We start from the raw sequence: 24,338 nt of genomic DNA, 5'->3' as shown, positions 1-24,338 counted from the left end.
GAGAATCCTTCCCCACCTCTTCTCTCCTCTGGTTGGCTCCAGATATTTCTCCTGGTTGTACAGCATCACTCAATTCTTTACCTCTGTCCTCATGTGGCCTCTCCTCTTTGTCTAGTGCCTTTCTATTCTCTTTCAAAGATACTCTTTAAACACTGATATTGAGACATACTTCCTTACTGTTTTTTCTCCAATCACATTTACATTAGTTCTTTCCACTGCAATCTATATATCTCCCATATTATTTTGTCTGTCTGGTATGCATTATGGATATTTTCTTCTGATCCACCACCTTCCAGTTGCTAAATCTCTATTCTGCTGTGTCTCTTATGTTATTAAAATGACCAGCTCAGTTCTTAATTTTGGTTATTATGTTTTTCAACTCCAGAATTTCTATTTGCTAATTTCATTATTTTCTAGCTTTCTAATGAAATTCTCAATCTTACCATTTTTCTCCTTTAACATAGTAAGTATAGATATTTTCAGGGTCTTTCTGATGAGTAAATTACCTAGATTCCCTTGATGTCTATTTCACTGTGTTATTTATCTCAATTTTTGCTTGTTATTCACCCTACCTCTTAGTTCTTTGGGGCCCTAATGAAATAGCTGAGAGTTTTTCATGAGCTCCCCCATTGTACACTCAAGACTCCAGTTTTTGTCCCCTGGTCCTTAAAGGATGACAAAGACTGCTGCCCAGTTTTTCAGTTTCAAAGCTGCCCTTCTGAAACCTTCAGCAATTCATATAAGAAATATACTAGCCCCCAAGGCTTATTTTATCTTTCTGCGTTTACATCTTAATCAGATCTTGACCTTTTAATTCTTAACTGCCACATTATCCTTCCTGATACCCACTTACCAGAGAAAGTCTTCAAAGTCCGTGAGGACACAGATAAGAGTGTTCACGTGGTTTCTTAAAGCAAAAGAGTTGGAAAGAACCCAGATGTCCATTAACAGGAGAAAAAAATAAACATTATAATATTCATATAGATGACATTTATATAGCAACAAAAATGAATGAATCACTTGCATAAAGTTAGAAGAGTCTTAAAATCATGATGATGAGTGAAATAAGCAAGATGCTTTTTATAACAAGACAACATTTATGTAAGTTGAATACTATGGTGAGAACAAATACCAAATTTAGAAGACCAGTGATTCCTGAGGGCAGGAAGACTGGCACAAACCAGGAGGGCCACAGTGGGCTTCTATTGCATTGGTAATCTTTATGTTAGGTATTAATATTGTAAAAAGTAATAATCAGTAAATGAATTTATGTGGAAGCACAGAGAAGGAAGAGATTGTTTGGGTCCAGGAAAATCAAAGAGAGAGGTGGTTCTTGAATTGGTTCTTGAAGCATCTGTAGGATTTTTATAGATGGCAATGGAAAAGAGCATCCCTGATAGAAAGAATAACAAATAATGATGGGAAAGTGAGAAGATTCAGGACATGTTCAAGGGACCACAAGTAGTAGGATGGTATCTTCCTGCTTTCGCATCCCAGCCCCCACACACATGTACGACCTTCCTGTTAAGCTAGATATCACTTGCTGAAACTAGGGTGAGGTGAGATTTCAAGCAACTGGGAGATCAGGCTATGGCTCATGTTGAGGTACTATGACAAGCCATAGTTTAGTTATATGGGTGGTGTGTATGGCCTGACAGCCAGACTGCCTGGGTTCAAATTCCACTTTTCCTCTCACTTTTTGTGTAATCTTGGCCCATTATCTCACCATTCTGTGCCTGTTTCCTTACATTAATGTGATCACAATAATAGAACCTATCCTGTATGGCTGTTCTGAGTTCTTGTTGTTGTTGTTGTTGTTGTTGTTGTTGTTCTGAGTATTAAATGAGTTAATACTTGTAAAGAATTTAGAACAGTGCTTGATATCTTATAGGAATTCTATTGGTATTTGTTATTTTCATTGTTATTACAGCATGAGTAAAGGAGATTTTCTGAGGCCTGATGCCAGGGAAGTCACCCTGACTGGGCTCTAAAACCTCTCTCTCTCTCCTACATTAAATTAATGATTAGCCTTTGCGTATCCTATAGATTTCTCCTTTCTGAATTTAAAAAAAAATATTATAACTGAGAACTGAGTTAAGGGCTCAGCTCTGTCATTGGCTATTCCCTGTGTAATGTCTTCTTACAATCTTGGATAATTTATTTAACTTCTCAAAGCCTTAGTTTATTCATCTGTAAAGTGGGACAAATAATAGAATCTACTATATAATAGTGTTATGATTAAACATAAGAATGAATGTAAGGTCTCAGTAAGTGTGGTGCACACACAATTTACAAACACATATCTACATACCAATGTTATATCATAGGTACTGAGCAATGAGTTTCCATTTATGGAGACCTGAATTAGTTACATTTCCTGAGTCTGTACTCTGGTGGATATTTTACATTAATCTTCACAGTCCTAAAAAGTAGTGTATTAGTGAAATGCTAGTTACTGCCTCAGAAAAATCTTATATTCTTGCTGGCTTAATCCAGTAGAATTTCATTTACAACTCTTAGATAGTGCACTGCAAATGTTCCTTATTATTGGACTCTTCAGGTTTCTCTCCCATGATAGGTGCTGTCTAGGATGAGCAGAAGGGTCTACAGGCCTATTCAGTGGGTGGATGGGGAAAGATAAGAGGCTCTCAGGAGGGAGGATTTTTATGGACCAGACCACTCCTTTTAGTAGAACTCCGTCATATGATCATGCCTGACTCGAAAGGAGACTGGAAATGTAACCTAGCTTAGTGGCCTAGAAGAAGGAGTGGCAGATTTGATAAACAGCTGGTTAGTTTCTGCTATAGTAAAAGCATTATCTTTAAGGCATGAGAAAACTGATACTCAGATATTAAATACTTGCCCAAGATCTTTCATTAAATGGCAGAATCAGAATTCAAACCCAGGTGTAACTGGCTCCAATATCTATAGCTCATGACTCAACGTTGCTGGCTGACTCACCATTGCCTCTCTGTCCCCCAGCATTAGCCCTTGGCTGGGTGCAGGAGTGGATGGCTTTAGGTCAGAGTGTTGAGTTGTACATGAAGTTACAAGCTATAATCACTGCTACCTCAGCCCTTGACTTGCTAGGTAGAGATGATGTGCCTAGTGCAAGAATGGAGTGAAGCAAGAGTTCACTGCCGCCAACTAATTCCAGGGCCATGTCTGATTAGGGGCTGAGGGAGGGATCTGGATGAACTGGGTGAGGTTGAGCAGGGACCTCCCCACCTCTGCTTGGGCTCTCAAGTTCTTTCCTAATTCAAGATGTTTAGACACTCTGGCTTTTTAAAGTATTTTTCTTGTGTATCTCAGTCCCTGTAAGAAACAGATGTGCCTGGTCCAAACAAATCCCTTCAGAGAGTTGGAAAAATTCCACTTCTGGACAATTTTATTTTTTGTTCAATTCTCTGATCTCTTTGCTGACTCTTGGCATTTCAGTTTAATATTAAAGCCATCAATTTGCCTCAAGAGATTAAGTCACAATCAATAGAAACCTTGAAGAAGAAGGTAATAGGACTTACATTATTTATGTTCTTAGTCTTTGTCTTCCAGACATTGGCAAAATGGAACTTATGAAATTGCTGTAATAAAGCAGAGCCCAGGAGAAGAGGCTTTCAGTGCAAAGCAGCTACAGGGATGCTGGACCACCGGGCAATGGGCAGCAGACTATATGGCTGCAGACCCAGAAAAAGAGGTGGCCAAAGGGAAGCATTACCACTTGTTACCAGTTCCCAGGGAAAACTCACCATTGACCTCAAGCAGTGGAAGAACTGTGAGGAACATTTGTGGGAAAAAAGTCGCAGGAGAGTAGATTTGATGCTTGATTGGTGCTTAAGCAATGGATAGCCCTGTAAATTTTACTTTTTTTTTTTTTTAAATCAGGGGATAAGGACCACTCCCACTGAACTAGAAAACAAATAGATCTTTGGGTATTGAGACTTATATTATTTAGAGTGAAAGACCCAACAATATTGTGATTTAAAGAACAAGTAAGGTTTTCTCCCAGCTTACAGTCCCAATGTGGATGACCCAGATCTGTGGAGCAGCTCTGTGCCATGAGCCATTCAGAGATACGGGGCCCGAAAATCACTGCCCCACTATACTGTGCATTGTCAGAGCTGAGTTGCCACCAGTCTGTGCTCCAGCTTGGTGAGGTGTTAAGGCCACTTCCCTCCCTTGGAGAGAAATAAACAACAGGGCCACACTTGGGGGATGTAATCTGTACCTGGGTGGCCATGTTCCACTACAGCCCTCCTGCCTTAGAAGAAGAGAAGAAAGGTGCCTGGTGGGCCACTACAGACTAACACAGGACTCAGTGTTGAGGAAGAAGAAGCAATTCTTTTTTTTTTTTTTAGAAGAAGCAATTCTTTCAGCAAAGTACTAATGCTGTGATATGTGATGGGGAGGAGGATGTCAATAGTACAAAAGCCTGTCATGGGCTGGTAGGACATCTACCAACAGGATCCAATATGCTCTCTTCACCTCATCTGAGTGGAATTTGATGAACTTGACAATTGTCTACCAAAATTGGAGGTCAAGGAGAATAGATGGTATTCTGCAGACCAGACCACCCAAAAGAGGAAAGAGAGAGGATGTAAAGGGGAAGGGTCAGTGACCCTGTGGCTACAAGAAGGGCTGGATGTATGTAGCTGCCCCAGAAGCAAAGTGAAGGCTGTGTTTGATGAAGAGATACCTGATGAGAGAAGGTAAGCTGGATGGTAAGGAGACTATTCCCCAACATTCCTGTGAATATTCTCTCAAAGGATGAGAAGGCATGACTGGAACCTGAAGTGAAAAACTGTTTGAAATCCTTCTTGATCCTGGGATGCCTGAGTAGCTCAGCAGTTGAGCCTCTGCCTTTGGCTCAGGTCATGATCCCAGGGTCCTAGGGTTGAGTCTTACATTGGGCTCCCTGCAGGGAGCCTGCTTCTCCCTCTGCCTATGTCTCTGCCTCTCTCTATGTGTCTCTCATGAATAAATAAATAAAATCCTAAAAAAGAGAAATCCTTCTGGATCCTGAGCAGCTTGTTTAGGGATGGACCATTCTACTCTCTTCTACTGTGTTAGGGGTGGGAGGAACATTTGCAGGGCTATGCTTCTCCAGCTTAGTGAGAAGGTTCTCGACAGGAACTCTGTTGGCCCACACAAGGCAGATTTTCCTTGACATTCTCCTCTAGTAAGTTGTGCTTCACCCTCGAACCACTCATTAGTCATAATTCCTGACTCAATGTATCTTCTCACCCAGAGATTAAATCACCATGAAGGCAGGAGGGCCTGAGGGCACAGACCCCAACTCTTTAGGTCTATGCTATACCTAGAGTTCCTAATAAAAGCTCAACACACAGTAAGTGCTCAAGAATTGAATTTCTTCGAGGCCTTATGGTCTGTTACCAAACAGGGGAAAGGCTTCTAACAATACAAATGGAGGGACTGCAGTTTAATGCAGTTGAGATCACTCCCAGGGATTCAGAGCCACCTCTGGCATCTGCCTGCATCAACCTCAGGACCTTGGACAGGGTATCTGATCTACGGAGGCCTTGAGTACCTGCCCAGGCCAGTCACTGTTAGCTGCTCATGACTGCATCAGTCATTAGGGTCCCTCAAAACAGCCCAACCCAATGGACCCATTCATTACCCACACACATGGTCACTGCACATGCTGCCAGCAGCTACAGGTTCACAGAAGAGGAGACAAGCATCACACTGCCCTAGAATTTTCTCCCAGCCATCCTCACATTGCCGCTCTGTTCCCAGGGCCACTGCTCCCTCTGGGATCTTGGACCCTTGCACCAGGATAAAAAGCCCTCTTTATCCAATCTCTTCCCGGAATTCTGTACCTCCACTTCCTTTCTCTTCCCTGAGGCTTCCTGGGCTGGGGGTGGGATGGGAGAGACTGCTCAGTGTCCAGCACCAGGTTTTCCAGGATGCCTCCAGGGGAGGTCCTCTTCACTACCTTAAGAATTCCAGACCAAAAATAATAATAATAATAATAAATAAGTAAATTAATTAATTTAATTTAATTTAATTTAAAAAATAAAAAAGAATTCCAGAATTCCAGACCAGTTGTCCTCCATCTTCCTCTAAAACTCAGGACTTCTTGGCAGCTCATTTTTCTAGGCTCAGTCAGCCCTCCCCTCCTCAATTTTGTCATCTACAGACATCTTGGCTGTGTTTCTCTCTTCCCTCAAGGAATACAGGAATTTGTTCATGGTTTCCTTCCCTACTTCTTGTCCTGTGTCATCCGGATTGGCCTCAAAGCCCCTGCAAACATCTGTCTGACACTCCAGACTTGGATTTCTTGATCACCTTATCCACAGAGCTGATAATATTAGATCTTTGTGTGAGGCTATTATAAGAAAAATACCTAATGATAAGGGGAGACAGATGTAAGGTCTTATCTGAAATGTGATGACAAGTCATCATTGACAATTTCAGTCCCCTGGCTTCCTTTCTGTAACCTGGGATCTAAAATTGGTAATAAAGTCAAATAAAACCAACCAACAACAACAAACATCACCACCACCCCCTCCCCCAAATACAGGACCAAGGAACCATTTTCCTTCTATTAAAGCTTCATCATGAAGACCTCCAGGGACAAGCCAACAAAATTGGATTTATTGACATGAGGCAGTGAAGAAGGCACTTCAAAGGAGCTGTGAAATCTGCTCAATAGGAGGGATGAGCTTTGTAAGGTCAAGGCTCCTGCTGAAGGGTCTTAGGAGAGTCTAAAGGTAGTGGGGAGCATATCTGTGATGGTTGCAGCTTCTGAGGCAGAATTAGGAGAAAGTAGAATTAACCAGGGGTTGGATACCGTGGTAAGGATGGCTCAGCATCTGGATATCCCTAGTAAAAGATGGGTGTAGTAAAGCAGATCTAGGGGAATTGCTGGTAAGAAAGCAGTGGCTATTCAAAGCAGGGGTTGTTATGGCATTTTACAACCACAACCAGAAGAAATGTGGTTTTCTGTGAACTTTGCATTTGGCTTTATCTGGGTCTGTTCTGCCAGCTTGGTAAACAGCAGGGCTGTTTTTACTGTTTTTCAGTCTGAGCTTATTTTCATTCTTTTAGGCCTGGATAAGTTTTAACTCTTTCACTTAATTGGCTTTTGCCAATTTAAATATTCCTTTAAAAAATCATGCTAAAGCCAGATACCCACATTTCCTTCTGCCGTGATGACCACCAAGCACACTCAGGATCAAAGGCCCTGCCAAGCCGGATGTGGCCATGTGCAGGGTAACTGCAGGATGGTTCATTAAAACAATTGGAGTCAAATAAAACTCAGGCTCAAATCAGAGGTGACTTATTCCCAGCAAAAATGGAGTGAGCTATCTGCTTGCTGTTGCATGACCAACCTCCTGCGACTGGTGTCAGGGAACTGTTATCTCTAATAAGGCCCTAAAGCATTCAATAAGAAAAAGTGCTTATTAGCTTATTATCTCTCACTTCTTAAAAAAAAAAAAGAATAAACAAAAACCACTTAGAATCTGGACACATGAGGAGCCCAGCTATTGTGGCTGATAAAAAACAACTCACACTCCAGTGGTCCTCAGACTTTAACGTGATTCAGAAACACCTGGGGGCTTGCTGAAACCAAGATTGTGGATATTCTGATTCAGTAGGACCCAAGAATTCACATAGTTAACAGGTTCCCAGATGATGCTGATGGTGCTAGTGCAGGGACCACAGTTGAGAACCACTCCTCTTACCTGGAGCTTCCTTAGTACTTTCTCTACTTCCTGCACTTTCTGTTCTTCTTGCTTGAAATGCCTTCCCTGCTTTCCACCCAACTGATTGCTGTCTTGATTTGTTATACCTCCTTCTTGGCCATTGTTGTTAGTTATTTATTACTGCATAACCAAAGACCCCAAGGAGGACCTCTTGGAATGGGACTGTGAGGTGTTCAGGCAACCTTCCCCAACAGAGACCCTTAGGAAGCTGGTCAAAATTAATACAGACAATTGTTCAAAATCTCTGGAGATTGAAGGGTTTGCAACAAACGGAGAAACATTAATTGAACAAAATCTGTGGAAACTTAGCAGGAAGAGTAGAAATCCATGGTATTCAAGCCTATCTTCCCACAGCTCTGCCTTATGGAAGAACTGTTCCAATGAGCTCAGCAACCACATGGGAGTTCATGTCTCTCCCAGCTCTCTGGGCTGGAATAGATATTCCCGATGCTTTTAGCAGACAGCATGAGTAGGTTTCATTTTCTATATTTCTGTGCTGTAGAAGGCCTATAGCAAGTGAGTGGTGGCAGTTAGATGGCATTTATTTCCTTACTCACAACCTCCACTATGTAAAGAAGATCCTGGAAGGGAAGCTATTGAAGAGTAAAACCCACCTTTTCAACACAGCTCTATGTCTCAGAAGAGATACTTTCCTGGGCTCAGAAGATAAATGACAGCTCCCTTCTTCCTTAGCTCCCCAGCGCTGAAAATGTATTCTGGGTAGATTTGGCAACCAGTAAATTTCAGATCTTATCCTCTTTGGACCTGTGTTGCAGATGATCCATAGTGGGGATAAACTCGGGAGTGGCAGCAGCCTAGTATGGGACCACTTTCCACTCCCCACTGTCAGTACACACAGCTCCTGCTCCATAAGGAAGATCTAGGTGGAGCAGGCAGTCAAGAGAGAGTTCCCCAATTGCAGGACTGGAAACACCTTTTTTAAGTGCCCAGAGAACATGCACCAAGACTGGCCATATCCTGGATCTTAAAATGAACCTTAACAAATTTCAAAAATTTGAAATTGTACAGAGTCCATTCCATCCATAGTGGAATCAAGCTAAACATATATAATAAAAAGCCACTTGAGTCTATATTATATATTCCCCACTTGAGGGAATCCCTGGGTGGCTCAGCAGTTTAGTGTTGGCCCAGGGCATAATCCTGGAGTCCCGGGATTGAGTCCCATGTCAGGCTCCCTGCATGGAGCCTGCTTCTCCCTTTGCCTATGTCTCTGCCTCTCTCTCTCTCATTCTCTCTCTCTCTCTCTCTCTCTGTATTTCATGAATAAATAAAATCTTAAAAATAAAAGGCACTTGAAAATCTCCAAACACTTGGAAAATTAACAGCACATATTTACCAAACTCAAACTTGTCTGTGCACCTGATGCATAGTAAGGCAATGTCTGAGGTACTGATTTTGAAGCAAAGAAAGATTTATTATCAGAAAAGCAGCGCCCCCCCCCCAAAAAAAAGAAAAGAAAAACAGTCCAATGAAAAGGCAGGGAATCATTCCCAAAGCTGCCTTGCCCTGTTGAGCCTATGGACAGCTTATATACATGAGAGAAAGGTAAGAGATTCCTTGAAATGGGGGGTAAGGGTGGACAGTTTAAAATAGTCTGGAGGTAAGCATTCTTTTGGAAAATGGGATACTATTTAGGACCTGGTATGATCAGATATGTCAAAACAAATGATACCATCCTGTTCCCATTAGGTTTCTGCAACCACTGGGTAAATGAATAGGAGTAATAATTGGTCAAGCATGAGGTTAAAAAGTGCACAGAACATAAGTAAGTAGGGAACAAAGCAGAATATGGAGCTAAGTTAATAATGCAACTAATACAACCATAGTTTTGTGTATGCTTTCAAAACAGTTCCAGAAACCAAGGGTCCCAACTCAACACTTCTTAATCATCAATGGGTGGGGTTTTTGGTTGTCTCGGTTGGTGCAGCATGCAACTATCGACTTCAGTGTCATGAATTCAGGTCGCATGTTGGGCATGGAGCCTACTTAGAAAAAAAATCATCAATGGGTCAAAGAGGAAGTCTCAAAAGAAACAAAAAAGTGAATAGAACTGAATGACAATGAAAACAACATATCAGAATTTCTTAAGATGCATTTAAGCAAAGCTAACAGAAAATTCATAGCACTAAGTACTCGGCTTAGGAGAGAAAAAGGCCTCAAATCAATAATTTAGGTTTCTACTTCAAGAAACAAGAAAAATAGTGAAAAAAGAGAAAAATAAGCCCAAGTTAAGCAGAAAGAAGAAAATAATAAATGATAGGTATCATGGAACTAAAATAGGAAAATAGAGAAAATTAATGAAACAAAAAGCTGGCTCTTTTTTTAAAAAAATCATTGCCTTTGATGAACTTCTAGAGTTATTGAAAAAAATTCTACCTGGGAATTTGAATTTTTCTAAATTTCCCAGGGGAGTCAATGTGCACCCAGGGTTGAAAAACCACAGTAAAGGAGTTTATTTCAGCTTCTGTTGACTCCTCAGGCTGATGAGAGAGGAGATGGGGCACAGAAAAAACTCTGTATATCCAACAGCGCCACCCTAACTAAAATACCAAGTCTTCTTCATGACCATGACACCAGTTAGATCTGAGATATGCTTATAACTCATTTCTCTCTGGGCCTCCATTTCCTTGCTGTAAAATGGAGATAATACTTATCTTGAAGGACTATTGTGAGGCTTAAATTATGTGTACAATGTATACAGTCTGGTGCTTGACAGATCAACATTTTTGGCTGTTAAATAGCAGAAAACCCAAAACAAGGACATTTGTTGTCTCACAGAGGAGGAGTACTAAAGGAGACAAGGACCCAGGATCTTTGGGTTCTTCCATCCTCAGTATGTTGAGACTTACCTTTTATAAGACAGCATCAAAAGCAGATAGAACAGTGTTGAGTTGAAGAACAGTCTTTCCTCCCCTATGTGTCAACACCAAAATCCTACTCTGAATCACCCAGCTCTTTGCATCTCATGGACCAGAATGGAATCTTACCTGTGTCCAAATCAATGCCTGAGAATAAACAGCTTGGAAGAGGGGGAGATTTAAAAACAAGAACAAAAAAAGGATGCCCAGGTCCCACTCCCGAAGGCTGAGTAAATTGGTTGGGGATGAGCCTGAGCAAAGATGGATTTTCAATGCTCTGGGGTGCCTTCAATGTGCAGTCATTCTGAGAATCACTGGTTTTGACTCCCCTGTGATTAATGTCATCATTCATTTGGTGATACATTGCAGTGAATAGCCTACACTGGTTGCCATGGTCACTTTGTGTTAGATCCTCCACTCCTTCAGGAGTGGAGATTGGCTCTACAATCAGGACCCACATTTTAGTACGATCCCCAAGTGAGTCTCATGACCATTTAAGAATGAGAAGCGCTAACATAAAACACTTCTGCGTGATCTTCCTGTCTGAAACCTACAGCTACATCTCCAACTCTTTCCACAGTCTTGTCTCCAGCTCTTCCCCGGGTTCACATAAGCATGACTTCCAAAGTCTTGCTACCTGAGGACAACAGCCCCCATCCCGCTTTGCCAGAGAGACTGTCTGCATCTTTATGGCTTTTGGGCTGAGACTTGGCCAGATGATAGACTTCAGGTGAGAATAATGCTGTTATTGTCTCAATGAACACGTGATACCTCCTTCTACAGGTCAAGGCCCTCCTGGGGTGACCTAAGGAGTCAGAGCTAAATAATATATGGCCTTTCTCTCAAATCTTGCAGAGTAGGGCAGCCCGGGTGGCTCAGCAGTTTAGCACTGCCTTCAGTCCAGGGCCTGGTCCTGGAGACCCAGGACCCAGTCCTGCGTTGGGCTCTCTGCATGGAGCCTGCTTCTCCCTCTGCCTGTGTCTTTGCCTCTCTCTCATGAATAAATAAATTTTAAAAAAATCTTGCAGAGTAGAAGGGTCAAATAAAGCACAACAACAAGTACATTTGTAGAACTTTAAACCTACAAGATGCCTTTATGTATATATGGTCCTTGCAAAAACAGGCTTAAAGAAGTTACCTGGTTATTCAAGTCCATACATCTAAGTCCATGGTAAGTTTATTCTGAGAACCAGGATTTTTTACTCCAAACCAGATAAAATACAGGACACCTAATTAAAATTTAATTTTAATGAATAATTTTTAGTATATGTTACATGCAATATTTGAGACATACTCCAAAAAATATTTATTAGTTAGCTGAAAATCAAATTTAAGTCAGCATTCTATATTTTTATCTGGAAACCCTATTTCATAATCCTCTTTCCTCTATGTAGCAGAATGAGATGGATGCTAGTTACTTTCAACCACCAAATTCTTTTCTTTCCTCCATGATCCCAATACTCAGCAAAGCCATATAGTACATTATAGAAGTTGCTGAGGCAGTGATGTAGCTGCCATTACCAGCCTGAAGCCATGAAATGGAAGGTCTGTAGAGTCTTTCAATGTGACACCCCTCCTCTCTGCCCTTGGGGCTTCGTCATAGGAAGGTTCCTAAGATTGGGGACCACAGTGGGCTTTTATTGATGGAGGCCAGACCTAGGCCTACAAAATGGTCAAGAGCATGATGCTTCCTGTTGAGGGAGCACGGGTCAACATGTATTTCTCCATTTCCCTCATGAGGTCTGAACCAAAAGAGAGAAAGACACAGAAGTTAAGATGATGGAGGTCAAAATAATCATCTTAGCATTTGCAATTCTGTGTTCAGAGGGGGGATACTGATGGTGTGAATCCAAGGGACTGATTTCTGAAATAACCTACTGTGGATCTGAAATTTCAACTTTATAACCAAACCCTTCAGAAGTTGTTTTGTGCCTCAGCCATCTCTCAGGATTATCATGCTCACTAGTTCATTAATGGTGGTTTTACTCTATTTTAGCCTGTAGTCTGGAGCCCATGATCTCTCCTCTTCCTATCCACTCTGCACCCTGCTGTTAGCCTCATTTGCCTTAAATCTTGTTTCAATAATACTGCTCTCCCTCCTCAAATACCTTCAGTGGCTCCCTGTTTTCAGTTCTTCACATCTCAGTTTTGCCTGCCCCTGCAAATCTCTCCATCATCTGTCTTAATCCCGCATCTGACTCCTGCCCCCCTCCAAGCCCCTCTGCTCTGCATTCTCACACACCGAGCTCATCCTCACTCACTTTAAACCCATTCCACTTACACTTCTCTTCCCTTGGACAGCCTCTTCTCTCAAATTTCCACACCTTCCCTGTCTCTGAAAACTCAGCTCCAGTTCATTGATTTCCTTCTACTTTAAACCCACAGGGCAAGTTTTCACTCTGAGAACTGTAACAGTCCCTTTGCGCCATTATTTATCACTCACTGTTTGATTTTTCCTTCAGTGAAATCTCCCAGGGTAGGGACTCACCTTCTGAAACTTCTGTATCGCCCATTGTGGAGAGTGCTCCCTAACTTGCTTGTTGATTATCCAAAAACTTGTCTCTGGGAGCTCAGGATTAGGATGTGATGTGGATTTGATGAGCACACCTAGCTTCTCTCTATTCCTTTGATTTCTGATGTATAAATATCTGTCTTAACATCATGCAGTTTTAGTGAAAGCTGCTGTCATTTATTTGTATCAACTATGCACTAGAATCATGCCAGGCACTCTACATTTATTGACTCCTGAGGACACACTGCTATTAAGCAGCTGAATCTGACCTGAACCCAGATATACTTGCCCCGAAATCCATGATTTTAACTGTGAGGTGTAGTTGTAGTCATTATCACAGTGTGAAGAGATGAGTCTCTGTGATGCATCCTTTCTCCAAGCGTAGCTTTTGGGGTCCTAATAGATTTTTATGTGAAATCAAGTTTCCATGGCTAAATCAGTTTGGTATGCACTGCACAGAACAAGAGTGGTTTCTTTTATTAAAGAAGGGCTTGGCCCCTTTAAAGGACTGAAATACATTATGAATAGTCAGAAAAGGAATTGGTCTACAGGGTTCTAAATGTATTTGACTTGGGATTTTTTTTTTTAACACAGCACCTCAAGCGACCAGTGCATTCTGGAATATGCTTTGAAAATGTGGCTTGACAATATGCTTATATTGTCAGCTTGTTTCCTACTTCTGCATTCACTTCATTTCTATGATGTTTCTCTGAAGGGGAATATCAGCACCCCATTAAGAATTTCTATTATTAAAGTTTCGGATCAAGGTAGGATGACAGTTATCTCTGATTTTTAATATCATTCTGGATGATAGACATAGTGTCAATTATTGGCCTGTTGGGAAAAATTGCACAGTTGGGATCAAGGTCATTGAACAACATGAATCTCCAGCTATTACTCCCAGTCATCCCTGGTGCCCTATACTTATTTGTTTCCTGAGTTCTATGTATTTAAGGGAGCTGGGGGCCAGGATGTGCAAGTGGACACAATGTCTGCTGCAGAGCAGCAGAAGACAACAGGTCAATCTGCCTGTGTTGCTTCCTTCCTGATTGACATTTTTGAATGAGCTTTGATGATTAGCTTTGGAATAGACTTACTCATGTATTTAGTCAATTATTCAAAATATTTACTGAACACCTATTCCATGCCAAGCTCTATGTTTTGTGTTTGAAGAATAAACAGAAGCCCAGTCTTGTCCCAAATTAATTCCCATTTCAGTGTGGGAGATAGATACATACTATATTACAATGATGCAGAAATGATGTGCACTCAAAGAGAACCACAGTATCAATTTCAGTAGAAGCTTCTGGAAGAGTGGACCAGTTGGATAGGAATTGGCCAACCAAAGGTGGGGAAGGTGAGTAGCAGGGGGTATGGGAGCTGAGGAAGGGATTCCTGATAGAAGTCAAACTGAGCCCAGTGTGGAGATGAAAAATAGAACAGAGTGCATACAGAATCATTCAGCTCTGATAAATCATTTACAGCTCCCACACACATACACATTTTTAAGGAAAGGCTGGAAGTAGAGAGATAGTGCCCCAGCATTGCATTATCTTTTATTGCCCCTATCTTTTTTCTGGGTTGTAACTATCAAGAAATAATCACAGGGTCCCCGGTGATTTTGCAGTTTTCTTGGGTCCCATGATAGATTTTTCCCCTCCTCCACTCACAGATTAATGCAGCCTCAGAGCTGAGTTCAGACCACTTCTGTGGTTAACGCTGGGGAGAAGGTCTCATTTCAGCGGTTAGGAACAAGAGTATCATTTTTCAGGGCCATGTACTTGAGTTGAATCAAGGTGCCTCCATTAATAAAGTAAGTCCCAGCAGGATAAAAAGTGCTTCTACAACTTCAGGAAATGCTGAGCAATGAAATATGCCTGCTGGGGTAGTCAAGGCAGAGTTAATACATTTATTTCATCTTTTCTGATGTTAAATGGTAATCACTGGCCCTGTGTTTTTACCAGTCTTCTTAAGAAGGAGAAACTCTTCCACAGAAAGGCCAAGTCGCTTCTTGAAAAATCATATTCTTTCTGTGTGATGCTAATAGAATTACAGTTCTTACCGCAATCTGAGAAGTTGCTAGACACAATGTAGATCTGAGTATATGTGCTGCAAAAACAGAAATAAAACATAGACAATCATGGCCCCAGATCCTGTAATCTATCATTTTAAATGTATTAGAGGTGATGAGAAGTACTTTATGACAAATATGAATTAAATTAACATATTTCTGGACTCCTAGAATGTTTAGGTACTGAAGTAAAGGTAAGATGGTAGGATGTCAAGGGCCCATATTTTTTGTTTTATATTCCCAGCTTTATTGAGAAATAATTGACATACAACACTGTGTAAGTTTAAGGTGTTCGATGTGATAATTTCATACAGGTATATATTGTGAAATGTTTACCACAATAAGGTTAAGTAGTAACATCCTTCACCTGATAGGATTGTTATTTTGTTTTTTATTATAGTGAGAACATTAAAACAACTTTAAAAGCAACTTTAAGACATACAACACCATATTGTTAACTATAGTCACCATGCAGTACATTAGGTCCCTGGAACATACTCATTTTAAAGCTAAAAGTTTATACCCTTTGACCAGCATCTCCCTTTTCTTCCCACCCCACAGCCCCCAGCAACCACCATTCTACTCTGCTTCTATCAGTATGCTTTTAGATTCCACATATAAGTGACATCATATAGTATTTGTCTTTCCTTATCAGACTTATTACACTTAGCATAATGCCCTCAAAGTCCATCCATATTGTTGCCAATGGCAGGATTCTGAATAATATTCCATTATATGTATCACATTTCCTTTAGCCATTCATTTGTTGATGGGCACGTAGGTTGTTTCCATGTCTTGGCAATTGTGAATAATGCTGCAATGAATATGAGGGGACAGATATCTCTTTCAGATAGTGATTTCATTAAGTGGGATTAATGAAGTGGGAGAAATGAACCCCTGTTTTAGCCACAGAAAACATTGACAGGAACACAGATCTGCTCAGCCATGGTGTGACCTAGGGTGTTTTTTTGACCTCTCTGTGCCTCAGTTTCTTCATAGGCAAAGGAAGGATAAGATCATCTGTTTTTGTACAATAACTTTGATGGTTTAAAGATATTTGTAAAACGTATAGAATGATACTTGCAGATATTCATTCTTAAATAAGGAGCAGCTCATTCCTAAATTAGGATTGCATCCCGAAGTATGTAACATATTTAATTCCTTGTGAAATAGCTCTGCCTCCTGCTCACTCCTGTGTTTTTAAGATATGAGCTCCGAATTTTTATTTTACCCGTAGCTGCATCTAATTCCCTATGGTGTCTTCAACAATAAATAAGTTGCTTTATATTAATTCCTAGAAGGTTTATACCCAGGTTCTGTGTACATTAAGACAAAATGAATCTTCATCCCTCATTCATTTTAGAGAATAAAATGACTTAATAAGTCTGTAGGATGGGAGGAAGATGAAAATAAGTGACATGTGAATTAGACCAGTCATTGAGCAACTTGCAGAAGCTGTCTCTCCAAGCATAATGCTGAGCAGCCCTTTCCAAGTTATGTCATGCTCTTTTGAGTTCATGAGTTTTATTTCTCTGGAGAAGGAGCAGAAGGAGCTCAACCATTGCTCCTTTAACATGATTTTCTAACTCCAGTTTATGTATCCCTGGGGCACCTCAGGCAGAGTTCTCCATGTGCCTCTTGGTGGATGGATATTTCTATGGTCTAATTTCTTCTAGAGATGGATGATATCTCAATCCCATTCCTAGGCTTGCTGGGGGCAGAGGGGCTCTTGGATTAAAGCTTTGCCCCTAAAAATGTAAATGCCTTTGGAAGATAATTAGCCTTATCCTCCACATACAATTTAGTAAGAGGGATTTTATTTGGGGCAGGTGTGCAAATATGAAAACATGAAGGCCCTGGGAGAAAGGTCATCATGAAGGGACTGAAAGGACATTCCAAAGTACCAGAATTAGAGGAAGTAAACTCATCCCACTGCAAATAATTACATGGCTGGAGAAAACATAATTATGTCTGATTCCCTGGTCTTCCAGCCAGCCATTACCGTAAAGAAGATTCTGAGTTAACTAGCTTAAGGAGGGTCCTGCCTTGCTCAACTTATTCTCTTGGTTTTTGAGATACAGAATTAGAATGAAATCAGAATGAAAATGATAAAAAGCTTAAAAGTGAGGTTGGGTGGGGGTGTTTCCCATGCTACTTTGAAAAAGAGTCTGTATGGGCAGCTACAAAAGTATAGCAGTTCATGGAGTAGAAAATGGGGTTGTTATAAGTCTTCCTGTGGTCAACAAGTTCCTGTCTAGTATGTGAGAAACACAAGAAAGGGCAAAGTCATTTTGGATTTTCTTTTCGGTATATGGACCCTGTTTCTTGGATTTTAACACTCCTCCAACAATGGACCATTTGGGTGATGACTTTATAAAAATTGCAATGAAATCATGTGACTAAGACCAAATGATTTTACTATTGAAGTAGTGGGATGCAGGACAGAAAGCTAGTCTTGACAGTGTCGCTCTTAGTTACATGAAGGAGGAAAGAATCTTCTCTCTCCACTCAGTCACTTTTGCAGCAGTGGCAGCCACCTCCTCTCTTTGTTCTACTGTTGGCTGAGAAACCAGCTAATCAATCAGTTGCCTCCTAGATCAAATTCAGAAAGTCTGGACTTTTGGTAAACATAGCAATGTGAGCATGTGTGCTTAGTGCCACTTCCACTAAGTACTGTGCTGGTAAGGGACTAATAAATGGGAATAAACTACAAGGAAAGAGGAAAGATTGAGCATCATATGTAGAGAAATAGAGTGACCTAGAAGGGATAAAAAGACTGAAGTCAAATTTCTGGAGATTCAATATCTAAGAAGAAAAATGCAGTGAATGAGGTTAATAGTAGATCAGCATGGCAGAATAAAAGATTAGAACTCTAAAGACATAGGGAGGGAAACTATCCAAATTGAAACAGGATTTTCCAAAAATTAATGACAGATCTCAGAGGCTCAGAGAACAGTATGCAGTTTACACACACACACACACACACACACACACACACGTACACACAGGTCTGATTATGTTGCAAAAAGCTGTGGTTTTCTCTAGCACAGTGAATAGATTTGTCAAATCACTATGTTGTACTCCTGAAACTAATGTAATACTGTGTGTCAACTATACTTCAATTAAAAAATAAAATTAAAAAACCTCTTGTGGTTTTCCCACAAAATGATCATCTCTACAAAGGGCATCATATATCTGTCATCATCAGCACCAAGAAAGTCAAGGATAAAGTCAGTACCTTACAAGATAGTAGTCAAGGTGTAACCTATTTGGGGGATTGGTGCTCGCACAGTAACATGGGTAGTTTATTTTAGGGCTCAGAGCCCTTTCTCTGTGTGACGCAGTTGTGTGAGCTGATGATGGGGATAGGTGACAGCTGCTTCCTCACCTACCTGGAGACCCCTTGCACAAAGACTCAGGCGCTTTCGTGGCCAGGGTCAGCCCCCAAAGCAGACAAGAGAAAAAGCAGGGAACCGTCCAAGAACTCTAGACATTGTTCTGCTGGTCCTCTCTCCTCACACCTATGACACTTGAACTAGTCCAGGGTAGACATCTGAGCCCTCTCTCAAGGGCATAGAGCAGTCTACAAAACCTTTCTTTCTTTTCCAAGTGCAGGTATGAGGAGGTGCCTTGAGAAAGGGGAGAAGGTGATCTGAGTCTGGGACACTACATCTTCCTCATTACTAGCACCCAACTACTTCTGGCATTGGGGTTTGGGAATGATAATGGGGGAAGGGTAAACATCTTTTTACCTAACAACCAGCAGTTGGTGTCCTCTGCTGCTTTTCCTGCCGATTTCTCTGGCACCCACAAGAGCTCCTTAGAGGTCTATGGTGAGCAGCCTTTCTGAACAACTGGCTGAGAGCTGGTTCAAATTCTATCCCTACTGGACTCTTGACCCCAGCAGAAGCCTCAGCACCTCATAAGTTCCAGAGATTCCTCACCATACACGCAGCCCTCTTTGACTGCATCAAGCACGGGGATTTAAGTACAGCTATTTCCATACTCCCAGAAACTTCTGTTTCCTTGGCAACAAGGGCTTCTCTAATTCCTTGCTCAGAATGGCACAGGGGCAAACATGCTTGTCCACAGTTTCAGGAGACATCTAGCTGGTTAATAAAATGCAAAGGCAGGTAACCAACACCTTAAAAAGTACAAGGGAGGTATCTGGATCCAACTGATCAGCTCTTTATTTTATTTTATTTTTTTTAAATTTATTTATGATAGTCACATAGAGAGAGAGAGAGAGAGAGAGAGGCACAGACACAGGCAGAGGGAGAAGCAGGCTCCATGCACCGGGAGCCTGACGTGGGATTTGATCCCGGATCTCCAGGATCGCGCCCTGGGCCAAAGGCAGGTGCCAAACCGCTGCGCCACCCAGGGATCCCCTGATCAGCTCTTTAAACCAAGAGGAGTTTATTTCCCTCTGGCCTTTGTCTGGACTTCAAGCACCAATCTCTAGATACCAGGAAAAGTCCCACTCCACTTCTCCTTGCACTGAAACCATCACTTCCAGGGGAAAAGTCAGAATCTAGCATGGCTTATCCTTGCTCTGAGGAAGTCTTCTGGGGAGTCTAGAGAAGTGGTTAACAAGGATCAGTGCTGGGGATGAGTTCAATATGGTAAGATCTGAACTATATTTTAAGACTGACTTACAGTAATAATCTCTGATTCTCTGCCTTCCTTCCGTCTATCCTGCCATGACTCATCTTGATATTTTAAGTTACAACAAAGCCTTTACACTCAATTCCCAGGGCTCAGTAATGGAATACTAAGCACTTGTGAGGCTTTGAGAATCATTTGACACAACAAAGGAGCTTGTGTTCATTATTATAAAATGGATTCTAGATTCTCAAAAAAGAAAAAAAAAAAAAAGACAAGTCCTGCCACTGTTCTCATATAAATTTGAGCCAATAACAAATTTCACAGGGAACTTTAGTGACAGAATCACATGGTGAGAATATCCCTGGATTTAGTTTTGGAAGACCTTGATATTATGTGTCTCTCCCCTCTCCCTATCTTTTGTCCTCAGCTGAGAGACATTGACCAGTAACCCAATAAAATGACAATACCTACTATTTTACATGGTTCTATGATGATATTTCAGATCATATTTACAATTTTTTTTCATATTTACAATTTATTGAAAAAGCTTTAAAGCCAAATTCCATACAAAACTGAAAAATGGTCATACATCCTGTATCAGACAATTGTCAATGACCCAGAGATACCTGGCCTTCTGAGGCTTACAAAGTCCTTAAATTATCATATAATTTTTACCATGAAGCAGCTTGAATCCAGAAAGTGGGAAAGATCTCTTGTCTTCCAGTTCTGCCTGTTTTCCATCACACACACATCCAGGTATGCACAAGCAATTATTCGGTTCATCACAGTGACTACAATAACACACCAAAATGACATCTTCCTTGTTTTTATTTCACATAATAGTAATATATTTTCCTTTATGCTTTGCTACTCCATTGCTGATCTACCTGAAAGAAGGCCAGCATTCCAGAAATAGGTTCCTGTGCCTTTTGGCATGAGTCTTTTCAAGCAGCATGATTGCGGAAGAGAATCCTGTTATGCTATAGGAGGATGATGGGATCTGAGACAGTGGCTTCCAATCCTGGCTGCATATTAATCCCTCCTGCCACCAAAGTTTTAAAAATAATGCCAGTCTCTGTCACTACCCCCTCCCTGTCCTTGTCTAAGCCAATTAAAAGAATCCTTTGGGGTAGATGCCAGCCATTGCATATGTTCAATCTTTCCAGGTTCTTCTCATGGGCAGCCAATGTTGAGAAGTACTGACCTTGCCACTCCAAGTGTGATCTGGAGGCCAGAAGCATATCTCATCCGAGAGCTGGTTGGAAATGCAGTTTTAAGCTCCACCCCTGACCTGTTGATCAAAATCTGTCTCTGAACATGATCCCCAGTGGTTTACATGCACTTTAAAGCTTGAGAAGCCCTGCTAAAGAGAATAGAACTTGGCCTTAGAAGACAGAGGGTGAGGAAGAAGGGCAGTTTAACTCTGATGAGATACTTGGAGGTGCTTGGATTTAGAGGCATGTGTACCATGAGGCATGAGACCCTTACTTCCCTGTTCCTCCCATCTAGTCTCCCAGACCCCTCCTACATACCCTTCATTCCCAAACAGTCCCTTCCTGAAGTCAGAGGTGGGTCTGAAGGATGTAATGGATGATCTGATTCAGTACCAAGAAACCACAGAAATGTATTAAACAGGTGAAAAGCTGAGGCCATAATTTTATTTTTATTTTTGTTTTATTTTATTTTTTACATTTATTTTTAAGTTAGATTTGCTGACATATAGTATAACACCCAGTGCTCATCCCATCAAGTGCCCTCCTCAGTGCCCATCACCCAGTTACCCCAACTCCCCAACCACCTCCCCTTCCACAACCCTTTGTTTGTTTCCCAGAGTTAGCAGTCTCTCATGGTTTGTCTTCCTCTCTAATTTTTCCTACTCAATTCCCTTCCTTTCCCTTATAATCCCTTTCACTATTTCTTATATTCCACATATGAGCAAAACCATATGATGATTGCTCTTCTCGGATTGACTTACTTCACTCAGCATAATACCCTCCAGTTCCATCCACATCGAAGCAAATGGTGGGTATTTGTCCTTTCTGATGGCTGAGTAATATTCCATTGTTTATATAGACCACACCTTCTTTATCCATTCATCTGTCGAAGGACATTGTGGCTCATATTTTTATTCTAAATGTCAATGTGATCCCAAACTCTGAGCAGGTCTCAAGATTTAAATGAATCAGATTTTGGTTTTTTAAAACCTGAACTAAAAACAAAAAACCCTGAACTAATAGTATTACATATTCACAAGTAGTGGTATTTTGATGTAACCTATACAACACCTGATTAAACTTATTCATGTACATGACTGCCAATTCAATAGTGAGTACCTTGAAAGTAGGGGTTGTGTTTTATTCATCTTTGGATTTTTAGCATCTGCCACTGGTTGTAGCACATGGTAGGTAGAAGCTTGATAAATGTTGAGTTCAGTAAAATATTCATTATGTTCCTAAATGAAGGAACATATAAATATTCTAATCAATTAGCTATTGATGAGGGGATTTATTATACAAAGATGAAAGACAGCACTTACTGCTCACTTTCTTTCTCCTAAATTTCCAGGTTTTGATTTCTACAAAAGAACTCAGAATTTGAAAGAGAATGGCCCCCAGTGAGTTTGGTTATATCTATCTATTCTGTTCAGCCACCCTTGTTCCTTGTCATTGGCCAGGGACATCACAGAAAAATCTGCAGCAGTCATTGGTGCATTTGACTCAGGAAGAACATTCCTCCATTTCTTCCAGATCTCTGGATCTTTCCCTAGTATCAGCTTCCTTCAGTTTGCAAGTTCTTTGACCTTGGCTCAGACTCCACCATCCCATAGAGCGCTGCTGCAGTCCATTGTGCCACGGGGTAGATTTGATGCAACAATTTTCAATACCCGTTCAAGGCCCTACCATGCCTCTATTAGGCCTTCTGCTGCTCAATCCAGTAGTCAGATAGGAAAATTAACATCTTGGTTCTGACTGCCCTGATTTCACTCAAATAAAGAGAAGTCAGAAGTGACAAACTCCTGTTTTGAAAATGAACAAAATTTATTTTGTTGGAATAACTTTATTTTGAGTAGTATGGAAATTTGCTTTAAGAATATTGAGAAAAGCTTCAAATTTTGATGTGATTAGCTCAAGCAGTTTTATTCCTTCACAAAGGCAACTAAATACACTTCCTTATTGAGTTTGCACAAACGCTACAACAAATGAATAGGAAACATTTAAGTAATTTCCCCAGTAAAATGGAATTGCAAAGCAAAGCAGTGAACATAGCTTATTGTAAATTTTTGCAATAAGTATGAATTTCCATTGATTTAAAAGCCTTGTCTGAGACTACTGACACAACCTTCACTGATGCTGCTGAAGGTACTGCTGCCATCACTGAGTGGGAAACAGTGCCTCCAACACTGACAGAGAGGCACTACCAGAAGCAGAAGAGCTTCTCTGTGCCTCCCATTTTAGATTGGGAGTATCTCCTTAGAACCTAGCTAGCAAGGGAGTTTGGGATTTGTGAAATGTCCCAGTGGTATAGGTAAGATCATAAAAGGATAAATGGACAATCTGAGTATGAATACATAATATTTAGCACATCTGTGTTGTGTAATTTTACTACAGTATCTCTGTGTGTAGATTTATCTTCATTTTTCCTGCTCAGGACTTCCTGTGTTTCTGAAATCCAAGGATTCTTATCTTTATCTTTAATTTGGACAAATTGCCAGTCTTACCTCTTGAACATTTCTTATCCCCTATAATAAAGAATCTGACTCCATTTCTTTATGTTTGACTGCTAAGAGTCTTAAGCCACATCCATTCTTCTTCCACTTCTGCCTCTCACCTTTGCAAGTTGATGAGAAAACCTGAGTGTTCTCTTCTTAGGTACCAGCAGGCAGCTCAAACTACATAAGCCCTAGCCTGTTCACTGGAACCCTCACTCCATTCCCCAGCCACCACAAAAAAAAAAAAAAAAAAAAAAAAAAAAAAAAGTCAACCAGATACACAGCCTTGATGTGAAAGGAAAGAAAGGATTTCATTGTTAAAACCAAGCTTGATAAAAAACAAAACCAAAAAAACCAAGCTTGAAAGCCACTGTCACTTTGAATCCCCATCTACCAACAGAGTGTGATGTGCCAACTATTGTTTTAGGCTGCAGAGACATAGTAAACAAGACAGACATGTGACACAGATAATCATTAGATCAATTACTCTAAATCATAGTGACCAGTAAGTTCTATGAAGTTGAGTAAAAGAGAGTGAGGCATGATGGGGAGAGAGGAGGCTGCAATTGTAGAAAGACTCCTAGAGAAGTCTTCTCTACGTTGATATCTAAGCAGAGAACCAAAAGAAATGAGGAAGTGACCCACACAGAGATCTGGAGCTAGGTTTTCAGGAAGAAGAAATGGCAAATACAAAAGTCCAGACAGAATCATGCTTGGCATGTACACAGACCAGTAAGAGGCCAATGTGGCTGGAGAGTAAAGATGGGAGGAGTGGCAGGGAAGTCAGGGAGGGCCAGAGGCCTGAGCATACTGAGGCTCTGGACTTCATTCTAAC

The 24,338-nt window shown here is 40.9% G+C and overlaps 1 long non-coding RNA gene across 1 annotated transcript; it reads right to left on the bottom strand.

The window, feature by feature from the left end:
* Positions 1–14,654: 14,654 nt before the first annotated feature.
* On the bottom strand, positions 14,655–19,365 carry LOC112670284 (uncharacterized). Its single transcript, XR_003142852.3, has 2 exons — positions 18,942–19,365; positions 14,655–15,227 (listed from the first exon to the last, which is right to left on the bottom strand). It is a non-coding gene; the product is annotated as an uncharacterized LOC112670284 (long non-coding RNA).
* Between the last annotated feature and the right edge of the window lie 4,973 nt (positions 19,366–24,338).

Source organism: Canis lupus, chromosome 10, assembly GCF_003254725.2.
Source record: "Canis lupus dingo isolate Sandy chromosome 10, ASM325472v2, whole genome shotgun sequence".
Lineage (NCBI taxonomy): Eukaryota > Metazoa > Chordata > Mammalia > Carnivora > Canidae > Canis > Canis lupus.
This window is presented reverse-complemented; position numbering and strand designations above follow the sequence as displayed.